We start from the raw sequence: 15,177 nt of genomic DNA on the forward strand, positions 1-15,177 counted from the left end.
ATTTCCCACTGATATTCTGATGTACTGTATATAATATATTGTTGCCATGGAACCAGCAGGCTACTCCATCTACCATTCAGCCTTTCCTTGAGTAATCGACAGGACTAAGAGGGGCTTTAGGATTGGCTTAGAAAAATGGCTGCTTTCCTGGAATGATTACAGAAATAGGTGGAGGCCCAAGATATTTTCCAATCAGTTTACAGAAGTCTGAAAAGTTAGAGTGTGAGATTCAGTCATTTAAATATTTCCTAAGAATGAATCTCCTTGGATTAAGCCTTACAGTTATTTCATGCCAATGGTCTTTTTCTAAAAGACAAAAGGATAAGGGGAATGGGTGAGGTATGAATATTAATATACCCCCAGATTCTTATGTTGGTGCCTAATGTCTAGAGTGAGAGTGGTAAGAGGTGAAAGTCTTGGGGAGTGATTAAATTGCAAGGCTCCTTCTTCATGAATGGGACTAGACCCTTATAAAGAGGTTGTAGAGAAGACCAGTGCTCCTTCTACTGTTCGAGGACAACTTCACACATCCCTTTTGTCATGTGAAGACGACAAGAAGTCACTATACTTTTCTTCCTCACCTTTTTTTTTTGTTGTTGTTGGTGCCAGTTCTGGGGCTTGGACTCATGGCCTTGACATTGCCTCTGAGCTTTATTTATCTCATGGTTAGTGCTCTACCATTTGGGCAGCAGTTCCACTTCTGGCTTCTTGCTGGGTAAGTGGAGAGAAGAGTTCTCATGGAGTTTCCTGCCTGGGTTGGCTTTGAACCGTGATCCTCAGATTTGAGCCTCCTAAGTAGCTAGGATTATAGGCATGAGCTACCAGCACCTGGCAAGATGTCACTATCTGTGAAGCAGAGCTTCACTGACCAAACAGGGTATTGGTTGACACGTGAATCTTGGACTTCTCAGTCGTTAGAACTATAAGCAATAAGTTCCTGTTTTTCTACGTTTTTAAAAATATTTATTTATTTAGCCAGTCCTGGGCTTGAGCTCAGGGCCTGAGCACTATCCTTGGACTTTCTCAAGGCCAGAGCTCTACCATTTGAGCCTCAGCACCACTTCCAGGTTTTTTTCTATGTATGTGCTACCGAGGAATCGAACCTGGGTCTTCATGCATGCTAGGCAAGCATTCTGCCACTAGGCCAAACTCCCTGCCCCGTGTTTTTCTAAGTTTTTTTTTTAATTTTTTATTATGATTAATAGAAGGGTTACATTATATTCACCAGATAGAAGGTGCATAACTTCACAAACATTGATACCCTTTCTCATGACATGGTCCCCATTCCCCCCCCCCCCCCCCCCGCTTATCTTGATTTCCCCCTTCCCTATCCAATTTCAAATAACCAATTAAGCACATATAAAATATATCAGATAACAAGGTGAAAATATTGTAACAATATGAGATAACCAAGGGATGGCAAAAGAGATGAGAGATAACATAGTTCATTAAGGACAACAGTCACTCATTATATGGCTTTTGTTTCCTTCTCCTGGAGGTCCTTACATTTAGTGTCATACTATTTGGCCTAATGTCTCTAGATTTTGTTCTATTGTAAATCTCTGCTAGGAGAGCTCAAGGTTTCTACTGATTATGACACATGCAGGAGACTAGTGGGCCTATGTTCCTTGGAGTGTGGCTTGCTTCACTTAATATGATTTTTTCTAAGTCTTTCCATTTCCTTACAAATGGGGCGATGTCATTCTTTCTGACAGCAGCATAGAATTCCATTGTGTATAAATACCACATCTTGTTGATCCACTCATCAACTGAGGGACATCTGGGTTGGTTCTGTATCTTTGCTATGGTAAATAGTGCTGCAATGAACATCATTGTACTAGTGGATTTAGTATGCCCTTGTTTCTGGACATTTGGGTAAAGCATCTTTTAATACCAGGTCAAATGGACTAAGATATATACAGTGTGACACATGTAAACTTTGCCTGGGTGATTGTATGTGAGAAATTGCTTGCTCAAGATCCTCAGAATTTAAATCTTGGAACATCTAGCTAACCTCCACAGGCCTTGAATGTACCTAGTAATGTAGTCTCTCAGCTAGCAAGAATCTTTTATACCTGGGTGGGGTGTGTGTGTGTGTGTGTGTGTGTGTGTGTGTGTGTGTGTGTGGTACGTATGTATGTGTATCTTCTCAGAAGAGTGGGTCTTCAAGGATCATGTTGTTGAGGAAGAATTTTCTTCCTCTTAGCTATAGAAATGAAGTTCGTGCTTCCTTGCTGGCTGACACCCTGGTTTTCTAGGTTTCTCTCACTTCCAAGAGACAGCCCACATTTCTTGTCATGGAGAGGAGTCCCCCTCCATTCTCAAAGGCAGCCCTAAAGAATCAATTAATATCAGGAAGTGAATCTGTGACCTAACCCTAACAACAGTCAGGTGTTGGGCATAGTGGCTCATGCCAGTAATTCTAGAAACTCAAGCACAGACAGAGAACTGTGTTGGAGGCCAGCCTGAGCAAAACGTTAGTGAGACTCCATTTCAATAAATAAGCAGGGTATGGTATGATATGGTGGGTATGTGCAGAGAAGGGAATTGTAGGTTCAGGATTCAGAGTGTGAGATGGAGCCATGGTATAATGTGTCCTGAATTCAAACCTCCATACTGCCAAAGTAGGGGGTGTTTAGACGATTAGGTGAGGTGCCTGTGAATAGCCTCTCTAAAGTCATGCAGAATGTACTAGTCACATGGGATTCACTCACACAGGAAGGGGAGGGCATCGTTCAAGGGTCAGGGTCATTTAGCATCAGCTCTAAATTCTGCTGCCACACTTATTTTGCAAATATATCCCTGTAGTTTCTTCCTTCTCTGTTTCATTCAAGTAGATTAATCTGCCTCATGCTCTGATGTAAGTAGAGCAAGGCTGGTAGAGTAGCAGAAAAACAAATAGCCCAAGAGCCCTTCACTCTGGCTTCTGAGTTTCAGAATCCTAGAGGGGGCTTGAGGGATGGATGCCTGGAAGAGGCAAAAAGTCGAAGGGATTTGAGGATGAAAACAATATGCTCTCAGCTCCTTATAAGAATTTCCTGGATGGTGGCAGATCCTTGAAAAAGGAATCAATCAACAGAATCACTTCTGCCTGCCAGAAATAGACAATGGTACGTGTAGATTGTGGACAAAAGTCAGAAAAAGTAAGTAGAGTCACCCCATGGCATTTCCAGGTACATTAAAATAATGTGAAAGTTTGGGATAGAAGGCAGTCCTATAAATTTCCCACCAGCTCTGAAGAATGGAAGCTTCACTGGTGCCAGGCAATGTTTTGTTCTTCAAAGCCACCTAGTCTATTATATTTTGTAATAGCAGCAGGAGTGAATGAAGACAACCAGCTTATACTTACACGTCTTTTGGTAATACTAACATATGCATACATTCCATGTACATATTTAGGTAGGCGCATGGTGTTTATTTTCCTACTCACTGATGCCTAATAGGCAATTTATAATTCCAACAGAACATCTGGTTCTTGAGTATTTTGAATTGGCCTAGCAGGAAACCTCTGGGGGGTAGAGTGTGGCAACTAGACATAAAGTTCTACACCACATCCCTCACTCCCTTCCCTAGCAGAACCCAGTTAGAATCACATCTGGAACAATGCCCAAGGGGGCTGGTGTAACAGCATGGATGCAGGTTGTTTGGTATGGGTGCAGAGGTCAGTGTCAGCGAGAGTGCCTTAGGGGCTAGGGAATCCATATACTGAACAGCACCAGTGTTTGTTCATGCTCTAGAAATAAGTGGACGCCATCTATGTGGTAGAAGGAAGGACTTGCTGGATGTGTGGGAAGCATGGTAGAAGCTGGTATATTAGTTTCCCGTCCCACTGATGAAACACCTAAAACAACCATCTTAAAGGAGAAAGGGTTCCTTTTGGCTCATGGGGTTAGAGATTCTGGTATCAATGTGTGAGAAGTAATGCACCTACTACCTGGCAAATGTAACTATAACCCCTCTATACATTACCCTGACAATAAAAAAAAGCAATAGAGATATGACAATTCAGACTGTGTTATTATATAATATGATATAATGTAGTACATATTATCTGATATATATTATATAATATGTTATATACAATCATATATAATTATATATAACTATATATAATATATAAAATATCATAACACAATATATTATATCATAGAACATATGTAGCATATATGTATATATGTTTAATAGTGTGTAATTTTATATATCATATAATGTTTAATATCATATACTATGTAATATTATATAGTACTATGTTGGGGTTTTTAGTCCTCGGTCCCTCCCGACCTGCAAGAGGAATAGAGAGAACACACCCCAACCAGGACAAGCAGAGAAAGGAGAGGGCCAACTGACCGCCTTCACCCAGCCCTCCCTCACTGAAGGACGATCAGATGCGTCAGGGAGACCGTCAAGGCAGGAACTTGTTTATTGAGGAAGTATATTCAGCTAATATAGGATGCAGGAGCCTATCAACACAAAGGTGGGCAGGGCGGGGGGAGGTAGGTAAAGAAGGGAAATCATGTGCTGTCCAAGAGGGCAGAAGGGTTGGGGCCTATCCCAGAGGTAGCCTTACTTTACATCACAAACCACAGCCACGCCTTCCAACTGGGCAACAGGCAGGTTGGGTCCCAAAACCAGGGAATGAGCACTGGGCCACAAGTTAGGCCTCCATTTATATCATAGGTTTCCATTTCCCTGATGTGATGTGTCCCACTGTATTATATATAATACTATATATTATATAGGAATTATTATATAATATGATATTATATTGTTGCTATTTTATATAATGCACACTATATAATATACAGTATATAGTATATATATAATATATATAAAATAATATTTTCTACATGATGTGCACAAACTATCATGATTGTATTTATCTTTCTTTCTCCCTTCTCTTTCTGTGCCTTCCCCCTAAAGAAAACAAACCCCACAAACACAGATCATCACCACCACCACCATCACCAACAGCAACAACAACAAAAATCCATTCTGGATCTTCTGCCTTTTGTCCCTTCGATGTCAGCAATGCTGGGAACTTTCAGGCAGAGCTAAGGATCTTCACAGTGTGGGCATCTGGGCTGCCCACACCCTGTTCTGAGAACGTGGGAAACAGGAAGTAGACATGGGCATCTCAAGTCCAGGAGGTTGGCAGGCTTTACAGAGTATGGAACCATCCGACCCTGCAGAATATCACGGTAACCACTTGACTTCCTCCTTCTAAATCTCACATAACTTTTTCTTGGGTCTCAAGATCCTAGGGGGAAGAAATTCTACAAAATATGCATCTAGTGTGGTTATCTAAGAATGAAGTCATCAGAGAGCTGGTGCATGCTGGTATCAAGTGAAAAGGCTAAAGAAAGGTACTTAGTGTTTTAAAGTACTTTGTGGGCTGGCTGCTGTGTAAATACTTAATGTCAACATATTTTATCAGGGAGGCCTGGAAAGAATGAGCATGTTCAGAGGGGAAGACCTTACTGGCCATTTCACATCCAGTGACCATTCACTCACTGCAGGCAGATATCCCCAACATCTGGCTTCGAATCATTATCCTCCGATCTTAGCTTTCTGAGTAGCTAGGGTTGAAGAATGAGCCACCTGCTCTTGGCTAGGAAAGGTCATTTTTGTTACCTGATATATGGATGCCACACATAAACGAGTTTGGATGAACAATCTTTAGTAACTATTTTTCCCCTTTATTCTTACTCTTGTGTCTTGAAGACAGTGAAGATGCTGTGTTTTTCTACCCAAGGGAAGGATTGTAGGAAAGAAGAAATCAGAAGGTGTCAGCCTAACATCTCCCTTTCCATCTCTTGTGACTTTAAACATAATCTTGAAGAATGCGAAGCAGACAGGGTAAATCTATCTGTGGATAGCTAGTACTACCAGAAATCCTCAGAAGCAAGAATTATCATTAATTTTATTTTATAATAACAGTTAAAGGTAATGTATAGAAGGGTTGCCATTTCGTAAGTCAAGTATTGAGTACGTTTCTTTTGGGAGTGTCTAGTGAGTGCCAGTGTTGTATTTGCTTGCTCTTCATCTTTCCATTTTTGTGCCCTCCAAAGACAAATAAGTGATTTTAAAAAATAGAAAAGAAAACCTTTAATTTTTCTATTCCTGGAGTTCTTCTGATGAATATTATTTTATATGATTAGAGGCACAGGGGCATTGCAAGTTCCTCCCCTAAAAGTATCCTCCTTCAGTTTCACTGTGTGTGACTGCTACAGTCCTGTATAATTTCTCATGTTCTGATATATTTCAGATCAAGTTTACTTATATGAGAGAAAACATGTGCTATTTGTCTCTCTGAGCTTGGCTTACCTCACTTAACATGATTTGTTCTGGTTCATCCATTCCTGCAAATGACACAGTTCTTTCTAATGGCTGTATGAAATTCCATTGTGCACAGGTAACATTTTTTTTTTTGCCAGTCTTGGGCTTGAGCTCAGGCCTGAGCACTATCCTTGGGCTTTCTCAAGACCAGAGCTCTACCATTTGAGCCTTAGTACCATTTCCGGCTTTTTTCTATGTATGTGGTACTGAGGAATGGAACATGGGTCTTCGTGCATGCTAGGCAAGCACTCTACCACTAGGCCAAACTCCCGGCCCCAAGGTAACATTTTTTGATCCATTCATCAATTATGACACCTGAGCTGTTTCCATACCTTAGTTTTTGTGAATAGTGCAGCAATGAACATGGACAATGAATAATGAACATCAAGAAAGTATTTCAATGGTACCCTGGCTTATGATGTTCTAGGTAGATACCCTGAAGTGGTATGGTTGGGTTGTAGGGAAGATAAATATTTCATTTTTTTGAGAACCTCCAGACTGTTGTCCTGAGTGGTTGTTCTAGTTTACATTCCCACCAAAAGTGTAATAAGGTTCCTTTTTTCCCACATCCCCACCAATATTTTTTGTTGTTTGAATTCATGATGTGATGGAATTGTTTTGATTTGTATTTCCTTTATGGCCAGGGATGTTGAGTATTTCTTCATGCGTTTCTTTGACAGTCATACACCTCTTCTTCTGAGAAGTCTCTCCTTGGCTTTTTTGCTCAGTTAGTGATTAGTTTATTAGCTTTGAGAGGGGTTAATTTCCTGAGGTCCTTGTATATTTTGGATATTGGAGCTTTGGTTGGGATGTTTTGGATCTCCCAGTCTGTTGGCTTTCTAGTTTAGCAACTATTTCCTTTGCTGTGCAGAAACTTTTAATTTTGCCTAACCCCATTTATCAAGTCTCTTTCCTATCTGCTGTGCTCCCAGGACTCTTCAAAAAGTACATATGTATGTATTTATTTGCCAGTCCTGGGGCTTGAACTCAGGGCCCGGGCACTATCCTTGGATACTTTTTGCTCAAGGCTTAGCTCTCTGCCACTTGAGCCACTGTGCCACTTCTGGCTTTTTCTGTGTATGTGGTACCGAGGAATCGAACCCAGGGATTCATACACGCTAGGCAAACACTCTGCCACTAGGCTATGCTCCCAGCCCTTCAAAACATTTTTGCCTATGCCTGTGAGTTCTAATGTTTCTCCTACTCCCTCTTGCAGTAATTTCAAGGTTCCAGGTCTTGCACTGAGGTCTTTGATCCACTTTGAGATGACATTAGTGCATGGTGAGAAACAGGATCTGCTTTGAGTTTTCTGGTTGCACAGTTTTCCCAACACCAATTATTGAAGAGCCTAATTCCACCCCCCCTCCTGCCATGTATCTTTGGCTCCCTTATCAAATATCAGATAACTATAAGTATATGGTTTTATTTCTGGGTTTTCTAGTCTGTGCCATTGATATTTTTAGCCCATTCCAAGATGTTTTTGTTATTATAGCTCTGTAGAAGATCTTGAGGTCTGGGATTGTGATACCACCAGCAGGGCTTTTTTGAGAGGGAAGAATTATAATCTCCAGTTTATAAATTTCACAATGAGAAAGAAACATGCCCCTCACATGCTGAGTTACATGAGGTACAGATTCTCTCTTGAAGCTGCTTACCCATTTATTTTGGTCCTGGGTGTCTATCTAGACTGGATGTTCTACTTTCCCAGGGCTAAAATTACCCACAATGCAAGCTGTCCTCATTTCCTCCTGTTTCTTACTTAAAACATATAAAGAGTAGGATGGATCATTTTTGAACAGCTTAAAGTTTCATCTAAATGCTATACATGAGATCCAAATAAACAAATTATATCTGGACTCACATTTATCTTGTGGTCACTTAGGAGCTTCAGATTCTTTTTCTGAACCCTTGCTCATGTGTCTTCTGCTTTGTCTCCTTAGATCATTAATCTTCTATGGATGGACTAAGTATGGGCAATATATAGTCGACATAAGATAAACTGTGGTGGATTCACAGTGAAAAGGAATTTTTCTCAATTCCTGCTCCTGGAAACTAAATTTCAATAGATTTTTATCCAAAATAATGATACTTTATCTTAGTATCATTGCATTGTCTACCCCAATCCTAGTCCTTAGTGGATATGAGGCCTTACATGTCCTCTAGACTGAGAGAAATCAAGTTCCTGGTCCTGAGCTTCTCCCTGTACTCAGATGCAGCGGTGCAGGTTGCTGAGGGTCAGGTTGAAGTTAGGATGTTGTTGTTTGACATACAGCAACCATCTAACAACTTCCATCTTTCCTGCTGAGACACATGTATGGGTGTGTGTATACACAGAATGGAAAGAGTGGAAATCCAGGATATTTTCTAGAAATAGAGATCTCCAGCTTCTGATTAAAAATTAAAGCTTCAATTTAAAGGAGTTAAATTACACACAAGTAAAATAGAACAAGTTGCTTTGTGATTTTGGAAATTGTCTTTACTGTCCACGAGGGTGTGTGTGTGTGTGTGTGTGTGTGTGTGTGTGTGTGTGTGTGTGTGTGTGTGTGTGTGTGTGTGTGTGTGTACTGAGGCTTGAATTCACAATCTCAGTGCTATCTCTTAGCCTTTTCACTCAAGGATGAACAGCTTCATGTTTAGTGCTCAATCAGAGATAAGAGTTTCATGGGCTTTCCTGCATAGGGTGGCTTCGAACATTAATCATCAGATCTCAGCCTCCTGAATAGCTAGGATTATACATATAAGCAACTGGTGCCTGGCCAATGAAGGACTAAAAGAAAAGGCCATGTTCCTAACCAGACAGGGCAAAATAGCCTGCTATTACTGTGGCAGGCATTTATGTATATCTACTATGAAGTATATGTTTATCAGATTCAGATAATCTGAATTCGACACTGATCAACTCACTGATACTTAAAAAATGTTTGTCCAGCAGATTCACAGTTCCTTGGGTGCTTCATTTTTCTTTTGCCAGTCCTGGGTTTGAGCTCAGGGCCTGAGCACCATTGTTGGACTTTCTTAAGGCTAGAGCCTCAGCACCACTTCTGGCTTTTTTCTATGTATGTGGTACCAAGGAATTGAACCCAGGTCTTCGCACATGCTAGGCAAGCACTCTACCATTAGGCCAAACTCCTGGCCCCTCAGGTGCTTTTTGATTAGGCCACCCCAAACCTGAAACTTGCCCAGCTAGTATCAGCAGAAGCTTATTGCTGGCTGGGCTGCAGTCAAGCGACGTGAAGGCTGCTGTAGGTAGGTGGCAGTGTGGTGCCCTGATGGAACCCTTTAGCAGCGTTAAGCCAAATGTCTTTGTGGTCTGGGGGCAAATCACTAAATCGTTCATAGCCTCAACTTTCTTACCTGTAATAGCCTGCAACGGAGGATTAAGTAATACATGGAAAATACTTAGTTTCCTGTTCTCAATTATGGTAGCTAGTATTAGATATCACATGTGACTATTGATCTAATGCAATGATGGTAGTCAAGGTAGCTGAGTAGAACGGAAAATTTAAGAGAAACGGCATAAAGTCGCTCATGTATCTCACAAGATTATTTCCCCCCTAATATTATGGAAGTATTAGCTTTCTTTGGGAGTGGCGGAGAGCCGAAAATTGTTATCCTTTTAATTATTTGCATACGTGTTTTAAACTCAGCCTGAACACTCGGATTAATATATTTTGGGAGTCTGCAGGAGGTTAATTTTGGCAGAGGGGAAATTTAATTTTGGTGACTGTAATAAAAATGGGTTAATACGCTGATAGGCTATGTATGGCAGTTTTCTACCAAACAAGGATGGGTGGATCAGTGTCGATGCCAGAAAATGTGAAGAACAAAACAACATTCTGTCTGCACTCAAGTGCAGGTCAAGTCCTGGTCTTTCAGAGCAAAGGTCCCTCAAGGACAAAGGGTCATAGATCAAAGAGGAGGAATCCATCTGACCTCCCAGTCTGAAGCCATTTACCCTAAAGAGGGTAAGTATAATGCCAAGAGCTTCCAGCCCCAAGGACATCCCCATAGGACCAAAACAGTCCTACTAAGTGTCCCTTGGGCCTACACATTGGGTCTCTACATTGGTGCTAAGTTCTATGCCCAGTGGGCAAAATGGCCCTGTGGGGTCCTAGGTGGTTTGGGCACTCGCGTCTCTCCTCTCAAGAGCACCTCTGGCACGCGGGCGGTGAGTTGTCTCTGGTGGCTGCCGCTGCCGGGGACTGTCTGCCCGGCTTGGAGTTCCCTGCCCAGCCGGTGGCGGGCGCGCGCCCGGGGAGCCGGTTCTCCGGGGCAGGCGTGCGGCCGGCGCCGGCGGTGCCGGGGCCCCCGCCCTGCCCGCACTCCGCCGCCCGCGGGGGTCGGTGCGGGACGCGCTCCGCGGGGTCTGGGCGGGGCCCTCCTCCTCCCCGCCACGGCGCCCCCCGCCCCCGCGGCCTGGCTGCGCGCCGGGTCCCCGCCGCAGAGCGGGGAGGGGGGAGCAGAGGCTGGAGGAGTTGGAGACAGACACAGCCTCAGCGCGCACAGTTACGGCTGGAGACAGACGGCGGTAGCGGCGGGAGGAGGGACATCTCCCCGGGCGACGGGAGGCGGGACACCTCCCTGGTGGCCCAGCACCGTCTCCCCTCGTCTCTGGTCCCCAGGCTGCGCACCAGCCCGGCGGGACAGGCCGGGGAGTGCGGCCCGCCCTGCCCGCCCCGCGCGCCACCGCCGCCGCCGTGGCCGGCTGGGGATCCCCTGCGAGCCGGGGAGGAGCCGCCGCCGCCGCCGCCGCCAGACAGACTGCGAGTCCCTGGGAAAGTGAAAGGGGGGCGGGGAGCGCGGGGAGGCCCCGGCGTAAGGTCCCCGGCTCTTAAAGAGGCCAGGCGCGCCACGCCGCGCTCCCCGCCGGCCCGCTGCGCGCCCCCCGCCGCGGCGGCCCCGCCACCCGCGCCCCTCCCCCGCCGCCGGCGGGGCCGGGCGGCCCGGAGAGCCGCGCCGCGGGCGGCCCCACCCCCGCCTCCGCGCCTGGGGCGGCCGCAGGTGAGTGCCGACAGCTGCGGCAGCTGCGGTCGCCGTGGCTGGCCCGAGTTCACCTCTGCGCCCGGGCGGGAGGACGGCGGCGGAGGGGGCCGGGACTGGGCGCTCCGGGGAGGGGGCGTCCGCCAGCGTGCGCCGCAGACTGGGGAGGGGAGCCACTGCCCTCCCCGCCCGGGCGCGTCCCCCGCAGACCAGCGCGCCAGGTCGGTGGGGCTGTGTCATCGGGGGCGGCTTGGCGGGCACCGGGACGCTCGCCCCTCCTGGGGAGTTCGATCCCCAGAACCCCGTTGACCCCCTGCCCGGTGTTTTCCCGTGTCCCGCGGTGGCAGGATTTGATCCTGCACCGCTGGGAGGCCAGGATGGGCGCGGGGGCGACCGCCCCCAGGGTGTCGACTCCTTTAGGCCTCTGGGCGAGCGTCTGCAGGCGGGGGGACCGGAGGTCATCAGGAAGCGGGAAGCCCGTGGCCGACCTGGCTGGGGAGTCCGCGGGCAGGAAGGGGACGGGGGCGGGCCGGACCCCTCGCCCCGCAGCCCCCGCATCCTGCGCCCCAGCACTCAGGCTCCTCACATGCCCAGCCCCCCTGGACCCGCCTCGCCCGGCGTCTCCCCGGGTCCCCCGCGCACATTGACGTCGGTCGCCGGCGGCCGGGAGCTCTTGGCTTTGACTGGGAAGTCGATTGTCTCTCGGGCGGCTGCTTTTACACTTAGGCTGGGGCTCGGAGGCCGGGAGGAAGCAGGCGTGCGTTGACTGTCTCGTTGACCCTCATCGTGGAATAAACAGGAAGCGAAGGAGCACCCAGCCGGGCCCCCCGCACTTGCCTTTGTTGGGGGCTCTGCGCTCCGCGGCTTGGAGGAAGCGCGTCCCCAGGACTCCGGCCCGGCGCGCCGCCCCCGGGGCTGGGGGTGCACGGCGGGTAAGCCGAGGAAGACCTTAGGCTCTGTTTGGTAGTGGCAGGGGAGCATTTGCTTGTTTTTAAACTTTTCCTTTAAAAAGCAAAACAACAAATGGGAAGAGGAGGAGGCTTTTTGGTGAGGCTGAGGTTACCAGGGTCCTCGGGCGCGCGATGGGTGGGCGGCGCCGGGAGAAGGCGCAGCCGGCGAGGCGGTCACCTGGAGAGGCACTGGAGAGGCACCGCGCCGCGGCCAGTCCGGGGCTTTCTAGTTTCTGCCCAGGCATAGCGGGGTTGCCGAGTGTCAGCAGCCACATAAACTAGTGCAAGTTTTTTTTTTCCCCAGAAGAATCTTTTAATGAGCTTGAATTTGATACTTTTGATTTGACTTGCTTTTCCTCCAGGTATATGCATGTCTTGTTTACCTCCCTCCCCTTTTTTTTTCTATTTATTTTGACATCTTTGCATCCCTGGACTCCTCACTAAATGTTCAGGGCCGCTTTTTTGGTGTTTATTAGAATTGTGATGTATACTTATAAGTGACCTACTATGTGCTAGGCATAGTGGGATGTGAAATGAGATGTTGATCTTGATAAGTGGATGGAGAAGATGAGATCAGGTCCTGGAGCTGGAGTGTAGCTGGGTGGAAGAATGCCAGTGTATTTTGCTGGAAGCTGTGGGTTTGGGATCCACCACTGAACACACACACACCCAGGAAGAGTGCTGTGCTTGGCATGGAAGCTAGGCTGGGACATTCCCTTTCACCTTTTCTAATAGTTTGATCAGCCCCAAACTCCCATCCTTTTGTCTGTAGCTCTCCTGGAGCTTTGGAACCATGCACTGATTTACAGGGAAGGGTTTGTGAAGTCTGTTTGGAGAGACTGTGTGGGCGGGCGTCAAGTCAGGCTTGCAGTTCCTAGAGCAGTGGTTAGCCTTTTCTAGGGCTTAAATTGAGTTGACTGTTAACCTGCAAATCTGCCTTTGTACTCTGCACAGTTCTTGATATGCATACAAATCTTTGTGTTTAGGAAAGGATTGTAGTGTCAAATTTGAGTTACTACATGGACAATGAATGGATCTGAATGTTACATACTTTGATTGAATTATAATATTTGGCTTCCACCATCCCGTGAAATGTCTTATGATGGCTCTTGCAAAGCAGTGCTTCTTAAAATGGGGTAAATTCCTCATGATCTTTGGAAGCTTAATTCTCTTAAGAGCTTCACTTTGCAATTGACATTGAACATACTGTTAGGAATTAGGTCCGGCACTGTTAATGCCAATAAGGGATTTGCTGCAATGTAATTATAGCTACCTTCCCCCGTTGTTTTAAAAGACCTCTCTAATTTGTTAATATTCTGCTGTTACCCTTGGAAGAATCTGCCATCCTTGGCCGTGGTTTTAGTTGGTGTAGGCTTGTATTTATGTTGGAGAAGATTCCTCCCGGCAGGTTTCTCGGGCTGTCTCTTGAATCCTCTTGGGGGTTTGGTTTTCATGACCACAACCCTGCAGTGGAACTCAGCCAGTGCCAGCTGCTTATTAAGAGATTTCGTGCCAATTTGTTGGCGTGTCATTTGAGATTCAGTAGTACTTCCCCTGTCCTCCCCCACTAGAATATATACATACATAGGCAAATATTTATTTCCCCCCAACTGCTGACAGTGTTCTAAGAATAGTTTCCTAGCCTGGCGTGCCTAGTGCAAGGACTGTCTGCAGAGGTGTTTACAGTTTGGGACTGTGCTGTAGTCTTGCTTGGCCTAGCCTGGCAAAGCAACTTTGCAGCAGCTCATGGGGCATGCTGTTTCTTATCTGAGCTGCTGGGGGAGGCAGTTCCCAGACTTGACAGGGAACCGAGGAAGGGAAGAGTAACTTTTGGCTCCCAGTGAGGATTCTCTGGCTGGCTGCACCCTTGTGCTGTGTCCTGAATAAAAAGTTACTTTGTGGTGGTACACAGACCTATGGCCCTGTGACATGAGGTCAAGTTAAAGCTACCAGCTCCAAGGAGGCTACTTGGCATCATATACTGGTCAGATCTTTCTGGTAGTCCTGGTCATGTCTCTTTTCTTTCTTACAAATCTTGGTTTGTGACGCCTCTATGGATGTGTCTCTCTTGTTTCCTTTGGGGGAAGAGTTAAAAAGAGAAAACAAAACTCAAAAGGAACAAGAGCTGTGAAAGCAAGGCATTCTATTTTAATATGCAAAAACACCCATGTGTGGGTGAATGAGTAGTGCATGGGGCCATGAGTCCTTAATTTGTCCTTTTGTCCTTTGTTTTCTTCTTCTCTCCATCTTTTCCACTCTCTTCATTCCTCCTTCCCTTAGCGACTTTCTTTTATAGGATCCAGAAGCCATTATTCTCTTTCTGCCACCAGGAGCTGTATTACTCAGGAGTTATATCTTTAAAAAAAAATCATGATCCGGGCCAGGAGTTTGGCCAAGTGGTAATGTGCTTGCCTAGCATGCATGAAGACCCAAGTTTGATTCCACAGTGCCACATACATAGAAAAAAGCTGGAAGTGATGCTGAGGCTCAAGTGGTAGAGCTCTAGCCTCAGTGCTCAGGCCGTAAGCTCAAGCCCAGGACTGGCAAAAAAAAATCATTATTATAAAAGTGATGGGCAGAGGAGTTACAGTTACTTAAGTCAAGCAAGACTGAAGAGTATTGTACATTTCTTTTTGGACAATATCACCTCTTCCCTTGTTCTCTCCCAGATTTTCCCTTCCATTCCCACCCATAAATTGTATAGTTCATTTTCAACAGATTGTCCAGTGAAGGAGTTATGTCTTGATCTGTATGTATTATGGGTATTCAGGGGAGATTGATCTTAAGTTTTAAAATAGGAATGTAGCCTGGCCTTGGTGTCACACTTACCAACGCAGGAGGCTGAGATCTGAGGATTGGAGTTTGAAGCCAGCCTGTGCAGGAAAGTGGTTCAGACTTGTTTATGTCCAAT

The 15,177-nt window shown here is 46.1% G+C and overlaps 1 protein-coding gene across 1 annotated transcript in view; it reads left to right on the forward strand.

The window, feature by feature from the left end:
- The first annotated feature begins 12,098 nt into the window (after nt 1–12,098).
- Nucleotides 12,099–15,177, forward strand: part of Ldlrad4 (low density lipoprotein receptor class A domain containing 4) — a 379,847-nt gene continuing 376,768 nt past the window's right edge. The window contains exon 1 of the mRNA XM_090353458.1: nt 12,099–12,248. The gene's annotated coding sequence lies outside the window, so the exon portion shown is untranslated. The remainder of the gene's footprint in view (nt 12,249–15,177) is intronic.

Source organism: Megascapheus bottae, chromosome 19, assembly GCF_031878675.1.
Source record: "Megascapheus bottae isolate mThoBot1 chromosome 19, mThoBot2.hap1, whole genome shotgun sequence".
In the NCBI taxonomy this organism is placed as follows: domain Eukaryota; kingdom Metazoa; phylum Chordata; class Mammalia; order Rodentia; family Geomyidae; genus Megascapheus; species Megascapheus bottae.